At 50.3% G+C, this 26,457-nt stretch overlaps 1 protein-coding gene across 1 annotated transcript in view; it reads left to right on the top strand.

Annotated features, from left to right (window-relative positions):
- Positions 1-22,888, top strand: part of LOC138287227 (astacin-like metalloendopeptidase) — a 161,188-nt gene extending 138,300 nt beyond the window's left edge. Inside the window, exon 10 of the mRNA XM_069227581.1 lies at positions 22,595-22,888. The gene's annotated coding sequence lies outside the window, so the exon portion shown is untranslated. The remainder of the gene's footprint in view (positions 1-22,594) is intronic.
- Positions 22,889-26,457: the final 3,569 nt, after the last annotated feature.

Here is a 26,457-nt window from a genome sequence, read left to right as displayed (position 1 = left end):
CAGCATAGGTGGTGCACACCTAGGTGCATTGCTGAGGTGCCCAGTGTCATTTTAAAAGCAAGCCTGCCTTGCTGGCTGCTTTTAAATTAAAGTTATATGCAAATTCGACTTTGGAATTAAAGGTACTTCCAAAGTCTTAAACTACCTTATTTTTACATATAAGTCACCCCTAAGGTGTGCCCTATGTGCCCCTAGGGCTGGGTGCCATGTAACTATAAGCAGGGACTTTATAAAAATAGATTTATAAGCCCTGGTGAGGTAAAAACAGCCAAATTCGTTTTTCCCTCATTGAAGTAAATGGCCTTCATAGGCTAGAATGGGCAGACTTTATTTTAAATTTTAAAGTCTCCTTAAATGTTACATACCAAGAATTTGGTATCAAATTGATTGTTATAATAAATCCCACAACTTCCAGTTGTTGGATTTAATATAACTAGTGCAGGTAAAAAGTTTAGACTTTACCTAAAAAGTTGCCAATTTCAGCTCTGCATTGTTTTTGCTGCTGTGCTCTGATTGGCCAGCCTGCAGCAGCTTCTGCCAGGCTACTTTAATGAGGTGTGAAGTGGCCTGACTTCACACAAAGGAATGTGCTTGGGGGAGAGAATCTCCCCTCAGCAGATGGTGAGGCAGGAAGGGGGAGGGCTGCCAAACTGGTCTTCAAAGGCAGAGAAGGACATCTGGAGCACCCAGCAACACCCCCACATCCTGCAACCCCAGACAGCTAGGGGCCCCCTTGATTAGATTATGAGAGGGCAGGAGAGGGGTGTGTTTATGATTTTTAGCCACACCAGTGGGTGGGCTCAGCCAGATCTCTCCTCTAAAAATCAGATTCATCCATTTTGGATTTTTAGAGACTGTTGCCTTCTGGGATGGATTTTTGCCACACTTCCCAGGAAGTGGTCATCACAGGGGGACGACCCTGTCCCTGATTGGAGGACCAGGGCCCCCCTGCTTTTCACCCAGGAGCAAGGATAAAACTGGCAGACCTGCACCCACGCCTCAGATCCCCACCAAATTTCAAGAAGAAAGAACTACAAGGAGAAGAAGGACTGCCCTGCTGGACCCCTGGCCTGCACCTGGACCCTGCACTCAGAAAGACTGCACCAGCTGCACACTTGGGCTTCACCACAAGAAGGACTTTGCCTGGCTTCCACTGGTTCAAGGAGGGACTCCCTGTTTGCTACAGGTGAAAAATTGCTAACCAGAGTCCCCTGCACCAACTCCTGAAAAAGTGACCAGCTGACCACTGCCCAGTGGCCAAAAAGGAGTTTGCGCCAGGTGCACTCTGGGAGTTGAAGTCCGCACTTCCCAAGGATCATCACAGAACTTCTGGACCCTTGGGGTGAGCTGTGGACCCCAAAAGAACCTTAAAAGAACATCTGGGTGAAGCCCCAGAAGTTTGGAAAAGATTGGAGAAATTTTAGAAAAAAGCTCCATAAAGTGACCGACTCGACGCGGAAATTCTAGCCGGCTTGCCTCAACCGCGACCCGGCCTGACTTCGTGGTTCGTCCCGGTCAAGAAAAACATCCGAAAAAAAGACTAAGTCCGAACGTAAAAAGTTGACCGGGACCTTCCAGCCATCGTATCCGAGAAGGGCTCCACGGACGTCGGATCAAGATCCAGGTTTACCCCGGTCGAAGGATTTTCATCTCGAAAAAACGACTAAGTCCGAAGGTAGAAATCACCACCGAGGAAACCGACTTCGCGTATCCGGACAAGGGCTCCAGGAGGTCGGATCCAACTGGCAGGTTCGTCCCGGTGAAGAAAAACATCGAAAAAGAGACTAAGTCAGAAGGTAACTTTTTAACCGAGGCCTCCCGCGACCTGTAGCCGAGCAGGGCTCCATCGCGGTCGGCCTGAAAGTTTGACTTTGTCCCGGTCCTGGTGCAACCAGATGACCCGATTGGCGCTTTTCGTTTCTGGGCGCTAGAAAATAATAATACTTTAAAAATTCATATCTCCGGTTCCCCTGAACCGATTTTAATCGTTTTTGTGTCATTTTAAAGATAAAAATATAAGCTATTTTTATAAATTGGTTTTGGATTTTTAAACTGTTTCCTGTGTTTTATTTAATTACTGTTTTGTGATATTTGAATGCTTTACACTTTGTCTCCTAAGTTAAGCCTTGACGCTCGATGCTAAGCTACCAAGGGTAGAGCTGGGATTAATTTACTGAGACCTAACTGTACTTTTGTGGAGGTTTGTGGCTTGTTGCTAGGTGTAGGTACCTACCTGCCCTATCAATAACCCATTTTCCAACATAATTGGAAGCAGCGACGGGATCCTGTACTTGTGTTCAATATCACGTTACAGTTTTAGATAAAACAAATTAAAAATCCTTTAAATTGTCCTAGTGCAAAAATTGTTTTTAATTTTTAATTTTAATTTTTTTTAAAATTAATTTGGATTAATTTCAATTATTGAATTTTTGTAATTTTTCTAAATTCTTGTTTCCAATTTTTGCAAAAAGCTTTTGTTGACACAAAACTAGGGAACCATGGAGCTTGATCTGGCTAGCCTACCCACACTGACAGTAGTCCAGCTTAGGGGGTTGTGTATTGAGAGGGGGTTGCCTGCAACCACTAATCTCAGGAAAGAAATCCTGATTAAATCCCTGACAGCATGGGCTGAGGCCCAAGAGGTAGAGACAGAGGAAGCTCCAGAGGAGGAACCAAAAGAAGATGATGCTAACTCTAACCATTCAGGGGAGGAAAGGCATCAGACCCCAAGTGAGGAAGAGGAGGAACAGTCCTCAATGGATACAGTCACTAGGGGCAGACCCAAAGCTAGTGGTAGGAAGAGGGTCCTTTCAGGAGGAGAGAACCCATCCATCAGGGAAAGAGAGCTGGAAGCCCAGCTAGCCTACATAGCTTTGGAAGCAGAGAAGCTGGCCCTAGAGAAGAAAAAGTGGGCATACAAAGAAAAAAGAGATGGAAGCAGCGATAAAGAAGCTGAGGTGTCCATGGGTGGGGGAGTTTGCCCCAGATTACCCAAGGGGGTGGTCCCTGCTTATGTAGAGGGGGATGACATAGATAAGTGGCTGGAGGCCTTTGAGAGGGCACTCCAAATGAGAAGGGTTAGGCCTCAATACTGGGGTTCCCTTTTGTGGGAGTTGGTCCCCAACTCAGGGAGGGATAGGCTTCTGACCTTAAGGGGGGAGGAGGCAGATTCATACCCTAGTATGAAAAGGTGCTTAGCCAAGAAGTTTGGTCTGACCTCAGAGCAATATAGAATGAAGTTCAGGGACACCCAGAAGGTCAGTACCCAGTCTTGGGTTGACTTTGTGGACACCTCACTAAAGGCACTAGAGGGCTGGATTATTGGCAACAAAGTAAATACTTATGAGGGGTTATACAATCTGATCATGAGAGAGCACATCTTGACCAATTGTATCCAAGAAAGGTTACGCCAGCATCTAGTGGACTCTAAGCTGACCAACCCTAGAGAGCTAGGGGAGGCAGCTGATGAGTGGTTGAGAACCAGGGTGGTTGTCAAGTCCCAGGGGGGAGACTCCAAGAAGGGGGGGACAGGTCCCCAAAAACCTAAGGAGGGAGGTGGTAAGCCCACCACAGAGACTCCCTCTGTACCCCAGAACCCTAAGAAGGAGGAGAGTAAATCCCACTCCCAATCTGACATGCAGAGACAGGGAGACCCAGGGTTAAAAAAGCTCTTGGACAGTAGGGCTTGCTTTGACTGTCAGCAGACAGGTCACTTCAGAGGAGATGCAGCCTGTCCAAAGAAAGTGGTTAGCACTGGGCTGTCCAGTGTAGCCATAGAGGAGGATTCCTCAGATGATGAAGTCCTCCTAGCATTGTGCTGGGAGACAGGACCAGATGGTAAGCTGGTGATCCCTGAGGGTGGGAGTAGGCACTTCCACCACATTCAAGTGAATGGGATCCCTACCACTGGCCTGAGAGACACCTGTGCCAGTCACACTGTAGTGAGTGACCGGTTAGTGACCCCAGACATGTATGTCCCAGGAAAGACAAAGAAAGTCAGGATAGCCACAGGGGAGGTCACCTCTAAACCTGTAGCCATAGTGCCCCTAGAGAGGGAGGGTATCCTTGACTGGATTAGGGTGGTAGTCAGTGCTGACCTTCCCCTAGATTGTATCCTGGGCAATGACCTCCCAGAGGTGAGTCTGGTCCCAGATGGGGCGGTCGCCCAGGGCGCCCCCCCAAACCAAAGTCCTGGGGAGTCAGTCCCTACAGTTAGGAGACAGGGGTCCCCAAGAAAAGGAAAGAAGAAAAGGAAGGGTAGGCCACTCTTAAAGAGAGTTCCAGGGAGCCAAGGGCCTTCTGCCCCAGTAAGGGGGGAGCCCAGAATTGGCACTGGTGAGGCCTCACCTGACCCCAAGGAAGTCCTGAGTAGTCAGGCAGCTGTCCAGATGCAAGGTGTTGCCCCTGCACTGACAGAAGGGAGAGTGGAAGGAGGGTGTCTGCCACAGGAGGTGGTAGCCCCCCACTCTAGACAGCAAGAGGGGTGCCAGGACCCCAAAGATGCCCCTAAAGCAGCTCAGCCACCTGTCAGTGGAGAGCTTAGGGTGTGGTACTGGGTACTGACAGCTGTCAGTTGCCTCTGCTGGGTGCTAGCCTTCCTGGCAGCACTGTACTTGGCCTGGGAGGCAGACCCCAAGGCCAATAGCAAAGTAGGCCCCCTGACCCTGTTGGTCATGGTGGGGTTGCTCAAGTGTTGGGTGACCTCTTTGGGTAAGCTAGGTCTTGCCCTAGCAAAGTTAGGAGTAGGGGAGGTGGGCACCTCACTACCCAAGTTAGCAGAGAGAGAGGAGGAAGACCCCCCTAGAGGGAAGTTTCAGTTTGGGTTGGGTCCTTTTACTGTTGGGATGGCTTCACTACCCAGAGGGAGTGACCCTGACAGGAGGATATAAAACAGAGTAGGCCCTGCAAAGGGACAGCCAGTTTTCTTCACTGTCTTCCTCGCCTAACAAGCCAGGAAGACTCTCCCAGGGTTGGGCTGAGTCTCCTGGGCGTGTGGGCTGGGGGGGGGTTGTGTGAGAAACTGGGGCTGATTGCAGAGGCCCCCTAACTTTTTGCCCCCATTTTCCACTTTATGCTGGTGTTTTCCTGACTCTGATGGTGCCCTGGGTACTGCTAACCAGTCCCAGGGCCTGTGCTCTGTGTAAAATGGATATGCAAATTAGGCTAATTATAATTGGCTAAGTTAACCTACCTATAAGTCCCTAGTATATGGTAGGGCATGTAGGTTTAGGGACCACAGCATAGGTGGTGCACACCTAGGTGCATTGCTGAGGTGCCCAGTGTCATTTTAAAAGCAAGCCTGCCTTGCTGGCTGCTTTTAAATTAAAGTTATATGCAAATTCGACTTTGGAATTAAAGGTACTTCCAAAGTCTTAAACTACCTTATTTTTACATATAAGTCACCCCTAAGGTGTGCCCTATGTGCCCCTAGGGCTGGGTGCCATGTAACTATAAGCAGGGACTTTATAAAAATAGATTTATAAGCCCTGGTGAGGTAAAAACAGCCAAATTCGTTTTTCCCTCATTGAAGTAAATGGCCTTCATAGGCTAGAATGGGCAGACTTTATTTTAAATTTTAAAGTCTCCTTAAATGTTACATACCAAGAATTTGGTATCAAATTGATTGTTATAATAAATCCCACAACTTCCATTTGTTGGATTTAATATAACTAGTGCAGGTAAAAAGTTTAGACTTTACCTAAAAAGTTGCCAATTTCAGCTCTGCATTGTTTTTGCTGCTGTGCTCTGATTGGCCAGCCTGCAGCAGCTTCTGCCAGGCTACTTTAATGAGGTGTGAAGTGGCCTGACTTCACACAAAGGAATGTGCTTGGGGGAGAGAATCTCCCCTCAGCAGATGGTGAGGCAGGAAGGGGGAGGGCTGCCAAACTGGTCTTCAAAGGCAGAGAAGGACATCTGGAGCACCCAGCAACACCCCCACATCCTGCAACCCCAGACAGCTAGGGGCCCCCTTGATTAGATTATGAGAGGGCAGGAGAGGGGTGTGTTTATGATTTTTAGCCACACCAGTGGGTGGGCTCAGCCAGATCTCTCCTCTAAAAATCAGATTCATCCATTTTGGATTTTTAGAGACTGTTGCCTTCTGGGATGGATTTTTGCCACACTTCCCAGGAAGTGGTCATCACAGGGGGACGACCCTGTCCCTGATTGGAGGACCAGGGCCCCCCTGCTTTTCACCCAGGAGCAAGGATAAAACTGGCAGACCTGCACCCACGCCTCAGATCCCCACCAAATTTCAAGAAGAAAGAACTACAAGGAGAAGAAGGACTGCCCTGCTGGACCCCTGGCCTGCACCTGGACCCTGCACTCAGAAAGACTGCACCAGCTGCACACTTGGGCTTCACCACAAGAAGGACTTTGCCTGGCTTCCACTGGTTCAAGGAGGGACTCCCTGTTTGCTACAGGTGAAAAATTGCTAACCAGAGTCCCCTGCACCAACTCCTGAAAAAGTGACCAGCTGACCACTGCCCAGTGGCCAAAAAGGAGTTTGCGCCAGGTGCACTCTGGGAGTTGAAGTCCGCACTTCCCAAGGACCATCACAGAACTTCTGGACCCTTGGGGTGAGCTGTGGACCCCAAAAGAACCTTAAAAGAACATCTGGGTGAAGCCCCAGAAGTTTGGAAAAGATTGGAGAAATTTTAGAAAAAAGCTCCATAAAGTGACCGACTCGACGCGGAAATTCTAGCCGGCTTGCCTCAACCGCGACCCGGCCTGACTTCGTGGTTCGTCCCGGTCAAGAAAAACATCCGAAAAAAAGACTAAGTCCGAACGTAAAAAGTTGACCGGGACCTTCCAGCCATCGTATCCGAGAAGGGCTCCACGGACGTCGGATCAAGATCCAGGTTTACCCCGGTCGAAGGATTTTCATCTCGAAAAAACGACTAAGTCCGAAGGTAGAAATCACCACCGAGGAAACCGACTTCGCGTATCCGGACAAGGGCTCCAGGAGGTCGGATCCAACTGGCAGGTTCGTCCCGGTGAAGAAAAACATCGAAAAAGAGACTAAGTCAGAAGGTAACTTTTTAACCGAGGCCTCCCGCGACCTGTAGCCGAGCAGGGCTCCATCGCGGTCGGCCTGAAAGTTTGACTTTGTCCCGGTCCTGGTGCAACCAGATGACCCGATTGGCGCTTTTAGTTTCTGGGCGCTAGAAAATAATAATACTTTAAAAATTCATATCTCCGGTTCCCCTGAACCGATTTTAATCGTTTTTGTGTCATTTTAAAGATAAAAATATAAGCTATTTTTATAAATTGGTTTTGGATTTTTAAACTGTTTCCTGTGTTTTATTTAATTACTGTTTTGTGATATTTGAATGCTTTACACTTTGTCTCCTAAGTTAAGCCTTGACGCTCGATGCTAAGCTACCAAGGGTAGAGCTGGGATTAATTTACTGAGACCTAACTGTACTTTTGTGGAGGTTTGTGGCTTGTTGCTAGGTGTAGGTACCTACCTGCCCTATCAATAACCCATTTTCCAACACTATGACATTGGTGCATAGTTTAAACCAGAAGAGAGGTGCATCATGTGTTCTACATCTGTGACATTGCTGCGCGGTGCAGACCAGAAGAGAGGTGCATCATGGGTTCTACATCTGTGACATTGCTGCGTAGTGCAGACCAGAAGAGAGGTGCATCATAGGTTCTACACCTGTAACATCGGTGCGTACTGCAGACCAGAAGAGAGGTGCATCATGGGTTCTACATCTGTGACATCGCTGCGTAGTGCAGACCAGAAGAGAGGTGCATCATGGTTTCTACACCTGTGACATTGGTGCGTACTGCAGACCAGAAGAGAGGTGCATCATGGGTTCTACATCTGTGACATCACTGCGTAGTGCAGACCAGAAGAGAGGTGCATCATGGGTTCTACATCTGTGACATCTGGGCCTAGTGCAGACCAGAAGAGAGGTGCATCATGGGTTCTACACCTATGACATTGGTGCATAGTTTAGACCAGAAGAGAGGTGCATCATGGTTCCACATCTGTGACATCGCTGCGTAGTATAAACCAGAAGAGAGGTGCATCATGGGTTCTACACTTGTGACATCGCTGCGTACTGCAGACCAGAAGAGAGGTGCATCAGGGGTTCTACACTTGTGACATCGCTGCGTACTGCAGACCAGAAGAGAGGTGCATCATGGGTTCTACATCTGTGACATCGCTGCGTAGTGCAGACCTGAAGAGAGGTGCATCATGGGTTCTACATCTGTGACATCGCTGCGTAGTGCAGACCTGAAGAGAGGTACATCATGGTTTCTACATCTGTGACATCGGGCGTAGTGCAGACCAGAAGAGAGGTGCATCATGGGTTCTACACCTGTGACATCGCTGCGTAGTGCAGACCAGAAGAGAGGTGCATCATGGGTTCCACATCTGTGACATCGGTGCGTAGTGCAGACCAGAAGAGAGATGCATCATGGGTTCTACATCTGTGACATCGCTGCGTGGTGCAGACCAGAAGAGAGGTGCATCATGGGTTCCACATCTGTGAGGGGGGGTAGTGCAGACCCGAAGAGAGGTGCATCATGGGTTCTACATCTGTGACATCGCTGCGTAGTGCAGACCTGAAGAGAGGTGCATCATGGGTTCTACATCTGTGACATCGCTGCGTGGTGCAGACCAGAAGAGAGGTGCATCATGGGTTCTACATCTGTGACATCGCTGCGTAGTGCAGACCAGAAGAGAGGTGCATCATGGGTTCCACATCTGTGAGGGGGGGTAGTGCAGACCCGAAGAGAGGTGCATCATGGGTTCTACATCTGTGACATTTCTGCGTACTGCAGACCAGAAGAGAGGTGCATCATAGGTTCTACACTTGTGACATCGGTGCTTACTTCAGACCAGAAGAGAGGTGCATCATAGGTTCTACACTTGTGACATCGCTGCGTACTGCAGACCAGAAGAGAGGTGCATCATAGGTTCTACATCTGTGACATCGCTGCGTAGTGCAGACCTGAAGAGAGGTGCATCACGTGTTCTACATCTATGACATCGCTGCGTACTGCAGACCAGAAGAGAGGTGCATTGGGAGAGCCCTGTGGATGATGTGTAACAGTAAAAGGGTCTGGCCATTATTAAGGCATCCTGCATTGCCTCCCCACACTGAATGAACACTTCTGGCATGCGATTTGTGCTCTGCTACTCTCACTGTACTACAGGTTAAAGAAATCAAGGACTCTAGAATTAGAGGTTGTTTTCCATACCTTGTGCTCACACCGTGTTAGTGTGTTATTGCTTTGTCACAACGCGTAGGGTCTAAAGACATGCACTTTGATGAAGGGTTTACTTCATCAAGTTCAGTGAGGGAACATTTTAGTAAGTGCTTTGATCCTTGTGACCACCATGAAAGGGACTTTCCTGGATCCAAGCAGAGTGGTGGGTGGATTTGGGAGCTGGTCCAAGGGCTGCTTTGTAAAATGGAATAAGAAGTATATAGAGAGCTCTGTTGTACCCTTACACTAAGTCAGCCTGCTAATATCTGAAGCCAAAGTGGCAGGTAGACACCAGGAAGAAAACCCAATGAGATTCTTCTAAGGCCTGTGAGGAGTCAGTCTTTGAATTGCTGAAATGGGAGAGTCAACATTGCTCTTGGAAGAGGGGGAGGAGAGGAGGCAGACTTGCAGCCGATGGCAGTACCGCTGATGACAGGCACCAGAACCCTGTTAGGTGGACCTTCATGCACACATTCAACATTCTTCGCCATAGCACTTCCATGTAAATCCTACCTGTCCTACCCGAGGACACGCTAACCCACCCTTGATGTGCAGGACTCAAAGAAACAATGTCCATTGTCTTTACTGACTGAATTCATCTCTCTGGGTTTTGCACTGAGAGCCAGGCTGCCCAAATGCTACTAGCTTTTACAAAGATGCCATCATAGCCAAGGGCATTAACACATACACCATTTCTTACTCTGTTTACTACAAGCTGATTGAGTAAAGCAAAGGGTAATGCACTACCTGCTGAGGTCATGTTGTAACCTGTAGACAAAGGTCGGGAGCTCAGCAGCCTTCTGCTAAATCCAGTGCATTAGTTTGGTTGACGTGGTTAGTAGCCATATTACAATTCTCTCGTCTAGGTAATGCAGGGCTGGCGAATGCAGGTCCGCGAGGGGGTGGATCAGTCTAGCTGTACGAGATAAGCAATGACTTATAAACGAGTTCCACTTGGAAATATTGCATTCAAAAGTATTGTATGCGCATTCGGATAAGATCTGCTCTGGACCTGTCCTCGTAGACTGACACAGAATCCTCATGGATAAGAAGTCTACAGATCTGTTGGTTCTGTGGTGCACACATCACCATGCGATCATGAGATATCTAACGCGCTTCTCCCAACCACGTAGCAGATCAGCAGCTCAACAATTCTGTCTGGTGGTCAAATAGCTTAAAGATTTCTAGATCTGTAACATTTTGAGGTCTATAAAATTAATACTGATTCTGCTGGGAAGCGGTAACTCTCTCATCAACTCCTAAATACTCTTCGGTCTGCCCAGTAAGTGAAGGAATTGTTGTAACTTTAAAGATATCCACAGTTTTTCATTAGGTAACTGCTGCCTTTGCCCATCTCTTGATGTGCATCCCCATTCCTGGCTGTTTGCTCTCATGGTGCCAGATATCCTGGGGTGCATATTTTGGATGAGACGCTAATTGCAAGGGAGGGAGCCGGCAGACAGTGAGGGCTATAGGTGGGAAGTGGTCTCTTACCCAGTTCAATGCAAGCACTCGAGTGGGAGTCAGAGGATACACCTGAGCATCCAGTAGCATTAGGTCAGAGTTCAATACTCCACTGACCCGACTCAAACCATGAAGAACAAAGTCTCAAGCCTGTGGCTAAAATAGGTTGGTCATAGGATGGCCAAAGCCCACTCTTTGGGTACTGAAAGCAGGGGGACTGTTTGACAGCTGTGACCTAAAAATCCTTTCCTATTGGTTGTGTTTATTAACTGAAGTGTTATGGCTTGTTCTTTTGTCTTTAAAGCTGAAGGCTTTTAAACATTAAGGGGGTCATTACAACCCTGGCGGTCAGTGTTAAAGCGGCGGTAAGACCGGCGGAAAAAAAAATGGAATCACGACCGTGGCGGAAACCGCCAACAAAGACAGCCACTTTAACACTCCGACCGCCACGGCGGTACAAAGAAACAGCGCGGCGGTCACCGCCAACAGACAGGCAGGAGACAATGTACCGCCCACAGTATCACAACCTACCAATCCGCCACCTTTTCCGTGGCGGATTCACCGCAAACAAAAACATGGCGGAAACAGGACTTCGAAGGGAAAACGCTCACCTCTACACACCCCACGAGGAACCAGGACGCCATGGAACCAGAGCTTCAAATATTCCCTGCCCTTATCTTCTTGCTCCTCTACCAGGAGCACGAACGCTGGCGGCGAAGACCACAATGAGTAGTGCACCTACGACACAGGGGAGGGGGGAGGGAAAAAACAGGGACACACACACGCAACACACAACACCCCCACCCTCACCCTCACCCACGACAACACACACACTAATACAGCATGATACATTACAGTTACACCCCCCAAACCCCCCAGAAGAATGCAAAGACAAAAGGAAATTAGTGTAACCATTGTAATCTATTAATATCCAGTACGCAAAAATATATATATATACACTATAAACAAATACATATACACCAAGAATAGTAGTCCAGGTATTGCTCCATTGAAGTCCGTGGAACACTGGACCCACACTGCATGGGCGAGGCCCACATTCAGTACCCGAACATGACGGCGAGAACACTGCAGGGGCATCAGATAGAAATAAAACAGGCACCTCAGGGGGAAGGAAAAGGGGGGGCACCTCAGCCGGTTGAGTGCACAATGCCAAATCCACGAGGGGGCCCCATGCCCACGGTTCAATCCTGGGGAGTGCAAAGCCACAGTCTCTCAAGTCTCTACAGTGGGTGGTTTGCCCACTGTTCAATCCTGGGGAGTGCAAAGCCACAGTCTCTCAAGTCTCTACAGTGGGTGGTTTGCCCACTGTTCAATCCTGGGGAGTGCAAAGCCACAGTCTCTCAAGTCTCTACAGTGTGTGGTTTGCCCACTGTGCAATCCTGGGGAGTGCAAAACCACAGTCTCACAAGTGGATAACAGTCTCCACTGGTTCAGGAGGGGGCTTTGTGCCCTGGGTGCTTCATCCTGCCAAGGACAGAGGTAGTGGATGTCTTTCTCCACTGGTTCTGGAGGGGGCTTTGTGCCCCGAGTGCTTCATCCTGCCAAGGACAGAGGTAGTGGATACCTTTCTCCAGTGGTTCTGGAGGGGGCATTGTGCCCAGAGTGCTTCATCCTGCCAAAGACAGAGGTAGTGGATGTAAATCTCCACTGGTTCTGGAGGGGGCTTTGTCCCCAGAGTGCTTCATCCTGCGAAGGACAGAGGTAGTGGATGTAAATCTCCACTGGTTCTGGAGGGGGCTTTGTGCCCAGAGTGCTTCATCCTGCCAAGGAGAGAGGTAGTGGGTGTTAATCTCCACTGGTTCTGGAGGGGGCTTTATGCCCAGAGTGCTTCATCCTGCTTGTGGCGGACTCAGTAGCGTCAGTGCCCTTGGCACTCATGGGCCAGCGGTGCTTGTTGTGGCGGTGTCCTGTTCAGCGGTGCTTGTGGCGGCGGTGTCCTGTTCAGCGGTGCTTGTGGCGGAGGTGTCCTTGGCAGCGGTGCCTGTGGCGGCAGTGTCCTGTTCAGCGGTGCTTGTTGCGGCGGGGTCCTTGGCAGTGACTCAGCTGCTGGCGTTCCTGTCTGGCCCAGCGGGACTGGTGCTGGCGGTCCTTTCTGGCCCAGCGGGGCTGGCGGTCCTTTCTGGCCCAGCAGGACTGGTGCTGGCGGTCCAGTCTGGCCCAGCGGGGCTGGGGCTGGCGGTCCTTTCTGGCCCAGCGGGGCTGCTGCTGGTGGTCCTTTCTGGCCAAGCGGGGCTGGTGCTGGCGGTCCTGTCTGGCCCAGCGGGACTGGTGCTAGCGGTCCTTTCTGGCCCAGCGGGGCTGATGGCGGTTCTGTCTGGCCCAGCGGGGCTGGTGCTGGTGGTCTTTTCTGGCCCAGCGGGGCTAATGGCGGTTGCCTCCTGGGCAGCGGGCTGATGGTGGTGGCCTCCTGGGCAGCGGGGCTGATGGCGTTGGCCTCCTGGGCAGCGGGGCTGATTGCGTTGACGTCCTGGGCAGCGGGACTTATGGCGGTGGCCTCCTGGGCAGCGGGGCTGATGGCGGTCTTCTCTGCCGTGCTGCTCTTCCCAGACTTTCTGAGTTTCTTGTGCCCCTTCCCCACCTTGGCAGGTGTCGCAGCTGACTCCACACTCCAACCTGTACCCTTGGGAGCGGCTTTGGTGGCTGGAGTCTTCCCCCTCTCCCGCTGGGCACTGGCCAACTTTTGATGCTTGACAGGTGGGGGGCTGTCCGTGCTGTGGCTCCGTGCCACACTGGCTGCCTTGCTGCCTGGTGCACTCCAGAATCCGGTGACTACTGGCACCACTGGTCCCGGAGATGTTGTGGCTGAGGTGCTAGGTTGGGACCTGGAGAGTCGGGCCCTAGGAGACTGACGGGGTGGGGGAGGTGAGGGAAAGAGGTCAAGGGTGGACAGGAAACGTTTCTTGGGAACACTGGGACGGGTAGCTGGAGGGGGTTTGGGAGTGAAAGAAGAGGTTGTGGTTGTAGGAGGTGTACGTTTGGTGACTTTGGGTGAAGGTGCATGCGCTGGAGGATGTCGTGAGGTGGATGGCTGTTGGGTGGGTGTGTGCCTGCGTTTGTGTACCTTGGGAGGTGGCATCACAGACACACTGGGAGAGGACACAGAGGACGTGCGAATGGTAGTGGGGGTGGTGACTGAACGTGAGCGTGGTGTGGTGGTGGGTGTGCTGGTGATGGATGTAATGACTGTAGATGTAGTGCATGCAGGTGTGAGTGGAGACGAGACTGGGAGGGAGGGAGACGAGGAGGAGGGGGACACAGTGGAGGCAGTGGATGATGGTGTGTCTGCATGTGTGTGATGCTTGCGTGAGTGCCTGTGGGATGTGTGGTGCTTATGTTTGCCTGAGCTTCCATTGTGTGTTGTGGTGTGAGCATGGTGGTCTGATGGTGTGCTTGGGATAGGCTGAGGTACAGGGGATTGGGCGTGGGTGGAGGAAGTTGGAGGGGGGAGGCTAGAGACAGGGACAATGGCTGCCATCAGTGCTGAGGCCAGGGTCTGAAATGCTTGCTGAAGGGCTGCCTGACCAGAATTAATGCCCTCCAAGAATGCATTGGTTTGTTGTAACTGCCTCTCTACACCCTGGATGGCATTCAAAATGGTAGACTGCCCAACAGTGAGGGACCTGAGGAGGTCAATGGCCTCCTCACTGAGGGCAGCAGGGGTGACTGGGGCAGGGCCTGAGGTGCCTGGGGCAAAGGTGATGCCCACCCTCCTGGTCGAGCGGGCACGGGGCAAAGGCTGAGGGTCTGCTGGGAGGGCGGTGCTGGTAGGGGGTGTGGCGGCTGTACCTGTAGATGCAGGGGGCACAGATGTGGCCGCCACCACAAGGGAGCTCCCATCAGAGGGCGAGTCCCTATCACTGGTGTCAGCTCTTGTCCCCGCCGTGGAGCTCCCCTCGCCCTCCGTCCCACTGATGAATTCAGAATCCGTAATGTCGCCCTCCAGGGCCATGTGGGATGCAGCTCCCTCCTGGTCCGGTGCCACTGCTCCTCCGCCTAATGATGCTAATGCACACAAGAACAGGGAGACCACAAAAAGGGGGGGAAGACAGAAGAAAGACATGTTGAGTGCATGCGTTACCGCTACCGTTGGCGGACACGACAGACACAGAACCCCCTGCACTACGCTGCGCACTTGGGGTCCACTATTCAATCCCTGGGACATGGCCTACAAGACTATGGCCGACATCTGCACACATGGATGTCACAGGAGTCTGACTAGGTGTAGTTGGCACTAAATACAGGTGGGGTGGGGTGCCACAGGGTCTGCCAGAAGAAGGGGACCTAACTAGCACACTCGCCCTGGCCTAGGGAAACCCACAGCCCACCTCCCCCACCCAGACACCTCCACTGCGCGCTGAATCAGCTGAATGAGAGTGTACTCACCCCCTTGTGGCTGCTGTGATGCCCTCAAGTGCCCATCCAACTCCGGGTACGCCACCGCCAGGATCCTGAACATCAGGGGGATCATGGTGCGATGGGCACCCCTCCCACGTTGGGAGGTGTTCTGCTTTCCCTCTTATCTCATAACCGAGCTTACAGAACCTCTCTGGAATGCACTTCTGAGTTTAAAGAAGACATTTATTGTTATTAAATCCCCACCCACAAGTTCCTGAGAGACGAAATTAGTAGATTGGAAGCACACGTTCAAAAGTAGTCGCAGCAATGAAAGCAAAATATATCAAAGTACTTCTCAGTGGCAATGTACACAGCAAATATAGGTGATTATATTATAGCATAACTTCAAAGCAAAGCATAAAAGTCAAAATTCATCACCGTATGGGCATGGCGATAGGGCCTATTTTCAGCTTCATCTTTCTAGGGTCTGCGAGTTGATGACTCCGGTCAACTGCGAGAAAGAGATTCTCTACCCAAGCGGGAGGCAGGCAACTGACATCTAGTTCCAGTCTGAAGTCAAGCAGATTCAATCTACCTCTCTGTAGCCCAGAGTCATCCTTAAAAGCAAACTCAGTGTGAGAGCCGAAGAACCTTGGAGAGAGGCCAATTCTCCTGAGCTCCCCATTCTCAGACTGGTTTGCGAGGTAAACACAAAATCTACGTGCTCTTATCAGCTAAGGTCTGGTGTGAAGAAAACAGCTTGGTCCATCTTGTGGAAAAACGCAGCTTGGAAAAACACAGCTCATCTGTAATGTCTCAACTGCAATGTCTAACCCTACGTTAAAGCCAATAGGCAGCTAACCTAAATATCAAATGTAATGTCTAATATCATGTCAAAGCCAATAGGCAGCTAAACTGAATACAGAATGTAATGGCTAATGCCATGTCAAAGCCAATAGGCAGCTAAACTGAACAAAACATATAGGGGGTCATTACGAGCATTACGACATCCCCGCTGGGCCGGCGGGCGCAAACCAAGTTTACGCCCGCCGGCCCAGCGGGGATGAGGCCGTAACATAGGAGCTGGCTCCTAATGGAGCCGGCGGTGTTGCGGCCGTGCGAAGGGTGCAGTAGCACCCGTCGCGCTTTTCACTGTCTGCTATGCAGACAGTGAAAAGCTGCCCGGGGCCCTGTTAGGGGGCCCCTGCACTGCCCATGCCAGTGGCATGGGCAGTGCAGGGGCCCCCAGGGGCCCCAGGACACCCCTTACCACCAGCCTCTTCCTGGCGGTGCAAACCGCCAGAAACAGGCTGCCGGTAGGGGGGGTCATAATCCCCAGGGCAGCGCTGCTTGTAGCGCTGCCCGGGCGGATTATCACCGCCTGGGCTAAAACGGCAGGTAACCGCCGGCCCCAACCGCGGCGCTACCGCCGCGGTCGTAATGAGGGTCTCTGTACCACCAGCCTGTTGGCGGTACGGACGCCACATTACCCCTGGCGGTCGTAATGACCCCCATAATGTGCTACTGGTGAACATTGAGCAACTAATATGCACAGTGATACACAAAGTCATTGGTCAAACACAATTAATAGCATCACAGGAGGCCATCCCCAGCTGGGCCTCCGCCTTCTTCTTGCTCCAGCGGCGAATGTCCTCCCATCTCTTACGTTAGTGGGTGCTCCGTCTGTGATAGACCCCCAGTGTCCGGATGTCCTTGGCGATGGCACGCCAGATGTCCTTCTTCTGGTGGGCGCTGACCTACATGAATTTACAGGGGAAAAAGAAAAGTTATTACCAACTGCACCATCACAGTCATTGGTCCCCATCCCTACCCTTGCCATGTGGCACATGCACTCACTGTTGTTTCATGCACACCACATTCTCCCCCCCCCATCTTTCATCCACCCCACTCCACACAGGCATAGCCCATACAGCATGCTCCCAGTGTACTTACCTGTTTGTCTGGAGGACCATAGAGTAGCGTGTACTGGGGGAGGACCCCATCCACGAGTTTCTCCAACTCCTCCGTGGTGAAGGCAGGGGCCTTTTCCCCAGACGCACGAGCCATTGTCTCTTCCAGACTGAGGTCACAGCAGCACTTGCAGTGTAGGTCCTTTCCTGTCAAAGATCAGGTATCGAGTGATTGAACAGGTAGAAAATGGCGGTCACGTCCGCGGCGGTGCGTACCGTCACCGCCGGCGTACATCGTCATTGGCTCCTGGGACCCATAGGGTCCAATATTAACCAATGCAGAATTGCGCCGTGGTCTTCGACCGCCTACCGCAACGGTGTACAACGCCAGCGCAGTTACCTCACATCCCATTGTCCCACTTTACAGGTCAGGCAGCCGCCATTTCAGGGGCCCACATGGCTTAATTTTTTACTGCATCACACATACCTAGGCCTTGCCTAAACACTCATACTTGCAAATTTCAGATTATGAATCGTGTTCTGTGTAAGCTGTGTGTACGTACCTCTGAGTTGGTTGACTCTGTGCTCGCTGTTGTTCTTCATAGGCACCATCCGCTGGGACATGTGAGGAGATGGCGGCATTCTCCGGTGTACAGACCGCTGGTGGACCTGTCAACAATGGAGGAAAGACATGTGATCATCACCTACAGGCTTGATCGTGCCACAATCCTGGAACTGTGTGCCCAGTTGGAGCCAGACCTGATGTCAGCTATCCGCCATCCCACAGGATGTCCAGTTGGACAGAGCTGCTGTCATCACTGTGGGCCTCTTCTGTTGGTGGTGTGGACATGTGTGGACCCTCCTGTCCGGTGACGTTGGGTAGGGGTCCTGCAGGGGTATAAAAGGATATTTATTGCATCTGTGTGTGCCATGGTGTGCAACGGGGGGTGACCGTGTACCCCAGTGCTTGTATTCCTGTGTGGGACCTTTTGTGATGGTGTTTTAGGGGGGTGTATGGGTATGTTGAGTGGCCATGCTTTGGTGATGGGTGTCCATGCTTTGTTGTTGCATGCAGGGCTTGGTGTTGGGATGGGTGGTTTGTGATATTGGGACATTTGTGAGGAATTGGACTGATGGGGGTGAGGTCAAGGGCGGGGGTATGTGATAGCATACAGGTAGGGTGGGGATATAATAGTTATGGTTTGACTTACCAGAGTCCATTCCTCCATCTACTCCTGCGAGGCCCTCAGGATGCAGAATTGCCAAGACTTGCTCCTCCCATGTTGTTAGTTGTGGGGGAGGAGGTGGGGGTCCGCCGCCAGTCTGCTGAACCGCAAGGTGGTGTCTTGATACCACGGAACGCACCTTCCCCCGTAGGTCATTCCACCTCTTCCTGATGTCATCCCTATTTCTTGGGTGCTGTCCCACTGCATTGACCCTGTCCACGATTCTTCGCCATAGCTCCATCTTCCTAGCTATGTGCTGCACCTGTGATCCGAATAGCTGTGGCTCTACCCGGACGATTTCCTCCACCATGACCCTGAGCTCCTCCTCAGAGAACCTGGGGTGTCTTTACCGTGCCATGGTGTGGTGGGGGGGTGATGTGTGGGGTGGTGTGTGTTGTGATGTGTGAGGTGATAATTAGTGGTGTGTAGTGTGAGGTGCGTGGAAGTTATGGGGGTGATGGTATTGTGTGCCTGTGGATGCTTGGTAGTTGTTTGTAGTGTCTCTCTCTGGCCTTCTTTCGGAATTTTGGTCGTAGGGGTTTGTGGGCGATGTGGGTGTGTGTTTTATATTGTATTGGGTGTGTAGGAGTGGTGTGTGTATGTGTATCAGGTGTGAGTATTTTGATTTGTTCAATGTGGCTGTGTTTTGTAAGAGTGTGTGTATTTTGAGCGCAGCGGTGTGTACCGCCAATGGAATACCGCAGTTGAAAGACCGCCGCGTGGATTCATGGGTCGTGATAGTGTGGGCATATTTCTGTTGGCGTGACGGTGGAGGTTTTGTTATCGCCAGTTTATCACTGACCTTTGGTGTGGCGGACTTGTGTGGGTGTCTAAATTTTGGCGGATTCCTAGCAGTGGGTCATAATGACCGTGGCGGAATTCCGCTACCACAGCAGTGTGTTGGCGGTCTTCTGCACAGCGGTAAGCGGCTTTTGCCGCCAATGTTGTAATGAGGGCCTAAATGTTTGGAAATGTTTTTTGTTTTTCTTTTAACAAGAGGCAAAAGGAAATTTGCATTGGTTTCTATAGTGTGTAAAACCTTAGCAACCATGCACAATGTGACACTGAAGCATTGCATGACGTGGTGTAACACAATGTTGAATATCACAGCACACACTATCCACTTTGCACAATAAGAGTTAAGGAAGCCTGGGTAGTTTCCAAGTTTTAGGTGGAAAGTAGCTCCTTTATATTTAGCTCTCTTCAATCCCACAGCACTCTACATATGTCCACCTCCTATGTCTCTCTTTCTACCATAGATTTCAAGTATTGGATTAGCACAGCGCCATCTCTGACGAGGAACACAAGCAACAAAGCCTTTTGTCATTTCTGCAGCAAAAACCTTAAGCATATGATTAGCTCGTGCTATTCATGCTGAACTGAGTACCATCCAAGCCATCAGTGAAAAGCAGTTGCTGGCACGTGGTTTACTCTTATTAAAGCTTATCAAAGAAACATAACTTTGTCCTTGCACAAAGGTGCACCCATATTAAGTCGAAAACAATGACCCTTCAGGCACAGTGTGCTCTTTAAATTATGCATAAAGAAGCATGGAACCCTGGGTAGATTCCAAGATTCAATGGAGAGGAGTAACTATAGACTTTTTGTAGAATCATCAGAAACATGTTTTGACTCTCTTCCAGTTCATCTCTCTCTCTTTAGGTGTGTGAGAGGAGGCCTCTTTTTGCATGGTTAGCCCCCACTTTTTGCCTGATGTTGATGTGTCCTAGAAGTTGTAGTGGCCAGGGCCCCTGCTAACCAGGTTCCCTGGGCCAGAGCTCTTTCCCTAAATCTGGTGTGATGCTCGGCACAATTGGATACCCTCTTGCATATCACTGTAAGACCCTAGTAAATGGGTACCCAGTACCCAGGGCATGGGATAGTATGAGTAGGCCCCTGAGGGCCGCAGCACTGATTGTGCCACCCTCTAGGGCCCTGCACCCAAATGCACCCAGCACTGCCAGTGCAGGCTGAGTATACTGGGGCAAACCTAAAAAGGTAAACTTGACATGGCACACTCCCTGTGTGCCCTGTCCACCCCATACTGTGTATGATATGGGTAAGTCACCCCTCTGGTAGGCCTTAAATCCCTAAGGCAGGGTGTTCCATACTATACTGTATGTGAGAGCATAGCTGCATGAGAAATATGCCCCCAGTATGACCTTGCCAAACCTGGGACATAGTGAGTGAACAGAGCAGCCATTTTAAGTGCATGTACTGGACACTGGTCAAACACGAGTTCCCCAGCTACATGATGGCCACTCTGCACCCTGGGTTGTTTGGTATCAAACAGCTCAGGATGATAAATCCAAGCTGGTACCAGTAATGGATTTATCGCCAAAAGTACCCAGGGGTCAATGTAGAGGTGCCACCTGCAAAAGCTAATCTAACTGGCATAGTTTCTGACTGGTTCCATGCAGCCTGCCACTTCCAGACAACCAATATACAAACCTGGAGGAGAGCCATGGATCTCTGGTTTGTAAAACAATGCCCTTCCTGGGTGGAGGAGCTAACACCCTCTCCCTCAGGAATGTGCACTGTCCTGGTGGTGAGCTTCAAAGGGCTACTGCCATTGAAACACGAGCCCCCAGGTATGCTGCTAGCAGCAGATGGCTTCCCCCTTTGTCAACCCCCACTTATGGCGGGAGCACAGGTGGGCAATCACACAAAGGGTAGGAGGAGGGGTCTCACCGAGCATGCACCACCCCTAAGGGGCTTGCAGGCGAGGTAGACCCCCCATTTCATTTTCCACTATGTTAGATGCCAGGAAAATATCCAAATAGGTTTAGTGAAGTGACCCTTCCCACAGGAAGTGGTCGCTGTAGTGGGTCTAGCCACCCAAGTGTAAGTGTCCCATTGAACACTACAAGGTTCCCCCTAAAACGCCCACTAAATTCAGTATTTAATAGGCTCCCCTAGACCAAGAATTTAGATTTATCTGGAAGAAAAGAAGACAGCACCATAGAACCCGACAGGATGAGAACAGAGGATCTGCTGCACCAGAAGAGGCTCCAAGACCCATCCTTGCTGTAGCAGAGTCCCGACAATCACCGCTGCAGAGGAGCTGACCACTGGACCGACCTCAGAAGACCCTGAGGATGTCCAGGCTTCATAAATATCCCGAGATCTTCCTTGTGAGTGGAGGCACCACTCAAGAAACCAAAGGAACCTGCAAAGCAGTGAGGGACACTTCATGCATCGAGGGATCTGCTGTGTGCCCCAGATTCCTAACCCCTTGTGACCTCAACAGCCCAAGGGAACCCCAAGGCACCACCTTTAAATCTGCAAACCAGCTTCTTTTCCAAGTAGCCCCTCCAGATGGCCCTGTGCCTGCGCCAAGAGACTTTCCATCGCTGCTCCCGCCGGAACCGGGAGCCGCCCGAGGCTCTCCAGCTGACACAGTGTGCCCACTGACTACTTCGACCACCCTGCAAAAGAAGAGACTGTTAACTTAACTGTACAATTTATAATGCATTTTCAAAAGTGACTGCCTATTTACCCCTATGGTGCGTAATTACGCACAGAAAGACTAACTTTATTAAAACTTGGAAAAGCCATAACTCAAAAAGTACTTAACGTATCTTAAAGATCTTGGTATTAAAATTTGTATAAAAGTCTGAAGTATTGTTATAAATTCTGGTCTTAATTTATTCATTAAGTGTGTGTGGTGCATGATTGGATTTGTGAGTACAGCAAGTTCTTAGCACATCTCCTGGATTAGCCTGGCTGCTCGACCAGCTACCTTAAAAATTGGAGCATTAGGTGGTCTACTTTTTACCTCTGGAAATCAATGTGTGGTTGCCTGGACCCCCAGTATAGTGTGCCTGGTTTTGCACACTACATAGAGAGCCAGCCTTCTACAAGGTGAACTCCAGAAAGTGCTGAAGAAGGCTCAAAACTTACCTGTTTGGTACATGACAGAAATGATTATACCTACAACATTTCAACAGGGAGAAATCTCAACATCAACATGTTGACTAAATAAATGCTGACACACACATACATACCTAATAAAAACATAATACAATGTTGACCTGGTATCTTTCCGCAGTAGGCTGGGAGTGGAGTAGGAACACCAAATGAACCATGTTGACATCTTGGTAGAGTGATACATATCTGATGTCAGCAACAGTTTTGGGGCTGACATTTGTGTAAGTTGACATTTTGGAGTAAAGATTATGATCTACACCAGGACAAACTTGGCACAGGATAACTGCCTCCCAGTTTCTTATTTCACATTACATGTCATTTGCTCCTTAGACCACTTCAGTGTCCTTAATTAAAGTTTTTGGAAGTGTTCGATGTGCAGCTTGAGTAGTCTAAGAGTCTGCAGTATTTTAGACTGAACAGTATCTGTTTCTCCCCTTTTGGTTAAACCTCCTAATCTTTTGTTCCCATTGCAAACAGGTATCACTGACACTGGTGTCCAAACTGCATGACCATCTCTCAAAATCTATGATGATGCAAAACCGTCGTCTGCTCTACTGGGCGTGTACTGCAAACAATCCCGCACAAACATCACCTCTTATGGAAAGACGTTGCGACTGGTTTTCAACAGCGATCACTTCACAGCTAACAGCAGTTTTGTATTAACCTATTCATTCAATAAATATATCCTTTGTGGCAAATAACAATGTTGGTAACACTAGATCAATATATGACAGTGACGAAATTCAAGATTCCTAGAGGAGGTAATTTTCCCTTGAGGCACGCGTTTTAAAAGGCATAGGGAAACCACCCTGAGGAAGAAGAGCTTCATTAATTACAATTTAAGCACTAAATGGTGGATTTAAACCAAATTGCAAAGGAAACGGCACAACTCTTGTCCATGCTTCTCTGACTGAACCGCCATATTGTGATGCCAGCAACAGATCTCATACCCAGTGGGAAAGCCTCCACCAGCTTCATTATAAAAACATTATGGCCCTCATTATGACATTGGGGGTAAATCCCACTTACTACCACGCTGACTGCTGCCAACTTACCGCCGTGGCGGATATCCATTTACCATATTATGACACACACACACCAATCTGTCACTATTCAGCCACATACAGAATTCCGCCAGTCCAAAGGTCAGTGATAAACTGGAGGCATCAAAACCCATACCGTTACACCAACAGAACAACGCCCACCACATTATGACACACGAATCACTGCGGCGGACATTCAATGGCGGTAAACCATTGGCGGTACATACCACTGCACTCAAAATGCACACACTCAAACAAAACAACACCACATTGGACAATTCAAACAACACACACCTGACACCCATACATACACTGCACCACTATAAAACACCCACCCACATTACCCACAACTCTTTACAACTACAAACCATTGGAATGATACTGACACCAGGACCACAGACAAAACCAGATACACACACTACCTACACCTATACACCACCCATGCACCCCACATCACACACCCCAGCACATCACCCTACACACCCTCACCTACACACCTCACACAACACACATGGCACCACAGAGACACCCCCAATTCTCAGAGGGGGAGCTCAGGGTCATGGTGGAGGAAATCATCAGGGTAGAGCCACAGCTTTTTGGAGCACAGGTGCAGCAGATATCTATAGCTAGGAAGATGGAGCTATGGTGGAGAATCGTGGACAGAGTCAACACCGTGGGACAGCACCCAAGAACTTGGGATGACATCAGGAAGAGGTGGAACAACCTACGGGGGAAGGTACGTTCCATTGCAGCAAGACACTAACTCGCTGTACAGAGGACTGGCGGGGGACCCCCATCTCCTCCCCAACAACTAACAACATGGGAGGAGCAAGTCTTAGCAATCATGCCTCCTGAGGGCCTGGCCGGAGTAGGAGGAGGACTGGACTCTGGTAAGTCAACTCTATACTACTACTACCCCCCTACCTGAATGCCATCACATACCCCCACCCTCACCCTTACTCCCATCACTCTACCACTTCCCACACACCCCGCCATCATATCACACTCATCCCCTTGCCAAGCCCTGCATGCCATACCAATGCATGGACAAAACTCACAGACCTGCATGGACACCTATCACTAAAGCATGCACACTAGAGAGAATCAGCTATCCCACCACATACCAACGTACACAAGTGAAAACTGACAGGGCAAATACAACCAAACAGGGCAAGCCATGGATGCACAATAAGTCAGACACAGAAACAATAACACAGGATGTACATCCCCACAGGTACCCCAGCCAATGTCAGCGGAGAGGAGGTGCCAGCAATATTTAGCCCTTCCACAGAAGAGACCCACAGTGATGACAGCAACTTTGGACTTCAGAATCTGGATGACCAACCTGACCCATCAGGGACCTCTGGACAGCCGGTTACCCAGGCCCAGTCACACACCACCACAGAGCCTCCCCCAGGAGGCACTTGCAGAGATCCTGGGAGCATATCAACATTACCAGGACACAGTGAGCCAGATCCTGGACATTGTGCAGGAGAACAGGCGGCTGCAGAAGGGACAGTGCCAGGGAATCAGGGAGGACTTGCAGGCTATCAACAACACCCTGATCTCCATAGCAGGGGTGCTGGCAGACATGGCCAACATTATGAGGGAGTCACACAACAGCGGGCCCCTGCCACTAGCCAGACATCTGAACAGCCTTGCACCTCCGATGCCGCTAGTGGCCAGAAGGCCCCGCCACAGGACCAACAGGCCACCAGCACCCCTCCCCCTGCAGAACGAGAACCACCCCGCAAACGTTCCCTGTGATCCAGACTGAAACCAAAGACACATGCCAAGACCCCTGCCAGGAAATGAGACTCTCCTGATTGTCACCCTTGTTACCCTTGTGTCCCACTCAGTCACCCTGTCCACCTTGAACTGCCATTGCTCCCCTTCCTATGTCCCCTTGAACAATGTATCTGTGTTACAAATAGACTGGAACAATACCCTGGACTTTCCTCCATCATCACCCCATCCCATTGCACGTGCCCCTCTTTTACTTAGCACTTTAATAAACACCCTTGGAAAAAATAGACATATGGAGTATGTCAAATTTTTCAAATATGTATTCATTTAACCAGGTTCAAACAATGCAATTCAACTGTACAATAAATGAGCACATGTTAATGACCTATAGCTGGCTGCATTGATCACACCAGAAACTATTGTGAGGCACCAACACCTGTAAAATGAATTGCCAAAGGGTACAGTAAGTGGGCATAGAAGTGGGAAAAAACAGCATGCCAGTGCCATAGAAATTAAATATAACTATATGAAATGTGAAGTAACACTGTCTTACCTGTGTGTCATTGGAAGTACTTTCTGATGACTGCTGTTCTGTTGTCCTCATCCTCATCCTCTGCATCCTTATCCTCACTGTTCACAGGGTCCACTGCTGCCACATGGGCATCTCCAGCCTCCTCCTCCTGCAGAAAATGCACATGGCGTTTCAGGGCAAGGTTGTGCAACATGCAGCATGCCACTATTATCTGGCAGACCTTCTTGGGTGAGTAGCACAGGGATCCACCTGTTAGATGGAGGCACCTGAACCTGGCCTTCAGGAGGCCAATGGTCCTTTCTATAATCCTTCTGGTTCGCCCATGTGCCTCATTGTAACGTTCTTCTGTCCTTGTCCTGGCATTCCTCACAGGGGTCAGCAGCCAGATAGGTTGGGGTAACAAGAGTCACCTGCAAATATTGAGGGTCAACATTTAGCCACACACTATCCCATACTAGTTTCCTGTCTGTATTGCCTCTGCAGGTCAGCGCCCATCAAATGAAGGGTATATGGTGTGCCATCACGGAGGACGTTGTGACCCTAGGCGTCTACGCCAGATGGAGCACCCACTGTCGGAAATGGTGGGAGGACCTGAGACGCCTGACACGGAAGACGTCAGAGGCCCATCTGGGGATGGCCTCCCAATGAGGAAGGGGTGCCCGTCGAACACTGACCCCCCCGATGGCTGGCATACTGACAGTGGCCTACCCAGAGCTTGATTGGTGCTTGAGGGTATCACAGCAGCCACAAGGGGGTGAGTACAGTGCCCATCATTACTACTAACGCCTGGTGGGGTGGTATCCGGGTGGTGGATATGTGTCAGTGAGTGCCCCTAGGCCAGGCCTGACATTGCGGCTTAGGTCCCCTGGTTGCTAGGGTTTTGAAGGGATAGTCCTGCTACCTAGCTTGTAGGCATCCACTACTGGTCAGGGCTGCGTAGGTCCCAGGTGTGCTGGATTTGGCGGTGTGTGCCCCTCCCCATGACTTGGTGGCTAGCAATATCACTGGTAGTGCAATGA

Source organism: Pleurodeles waltl, chromosome 4_1 (assembly GCF_031143425.1).
Source record: "Pleurodeles waltl isolate 20211129_DDA chromosome 4_1, aPleWal1.hap1.20221129, whole genome shotgun sequence".
Taxonomy (NCBI): domain Eukaryota; kingdom Metazoa; phylum Chordata; class Amphibia; order Caudata; family Salamandridae; genus Pleurodeles; species Pleurodeles waltl.
Note: the sequence above shows the minus strand (reverse complement) of the source record. Positions and strands in the feature narration are given on the sequence as shown.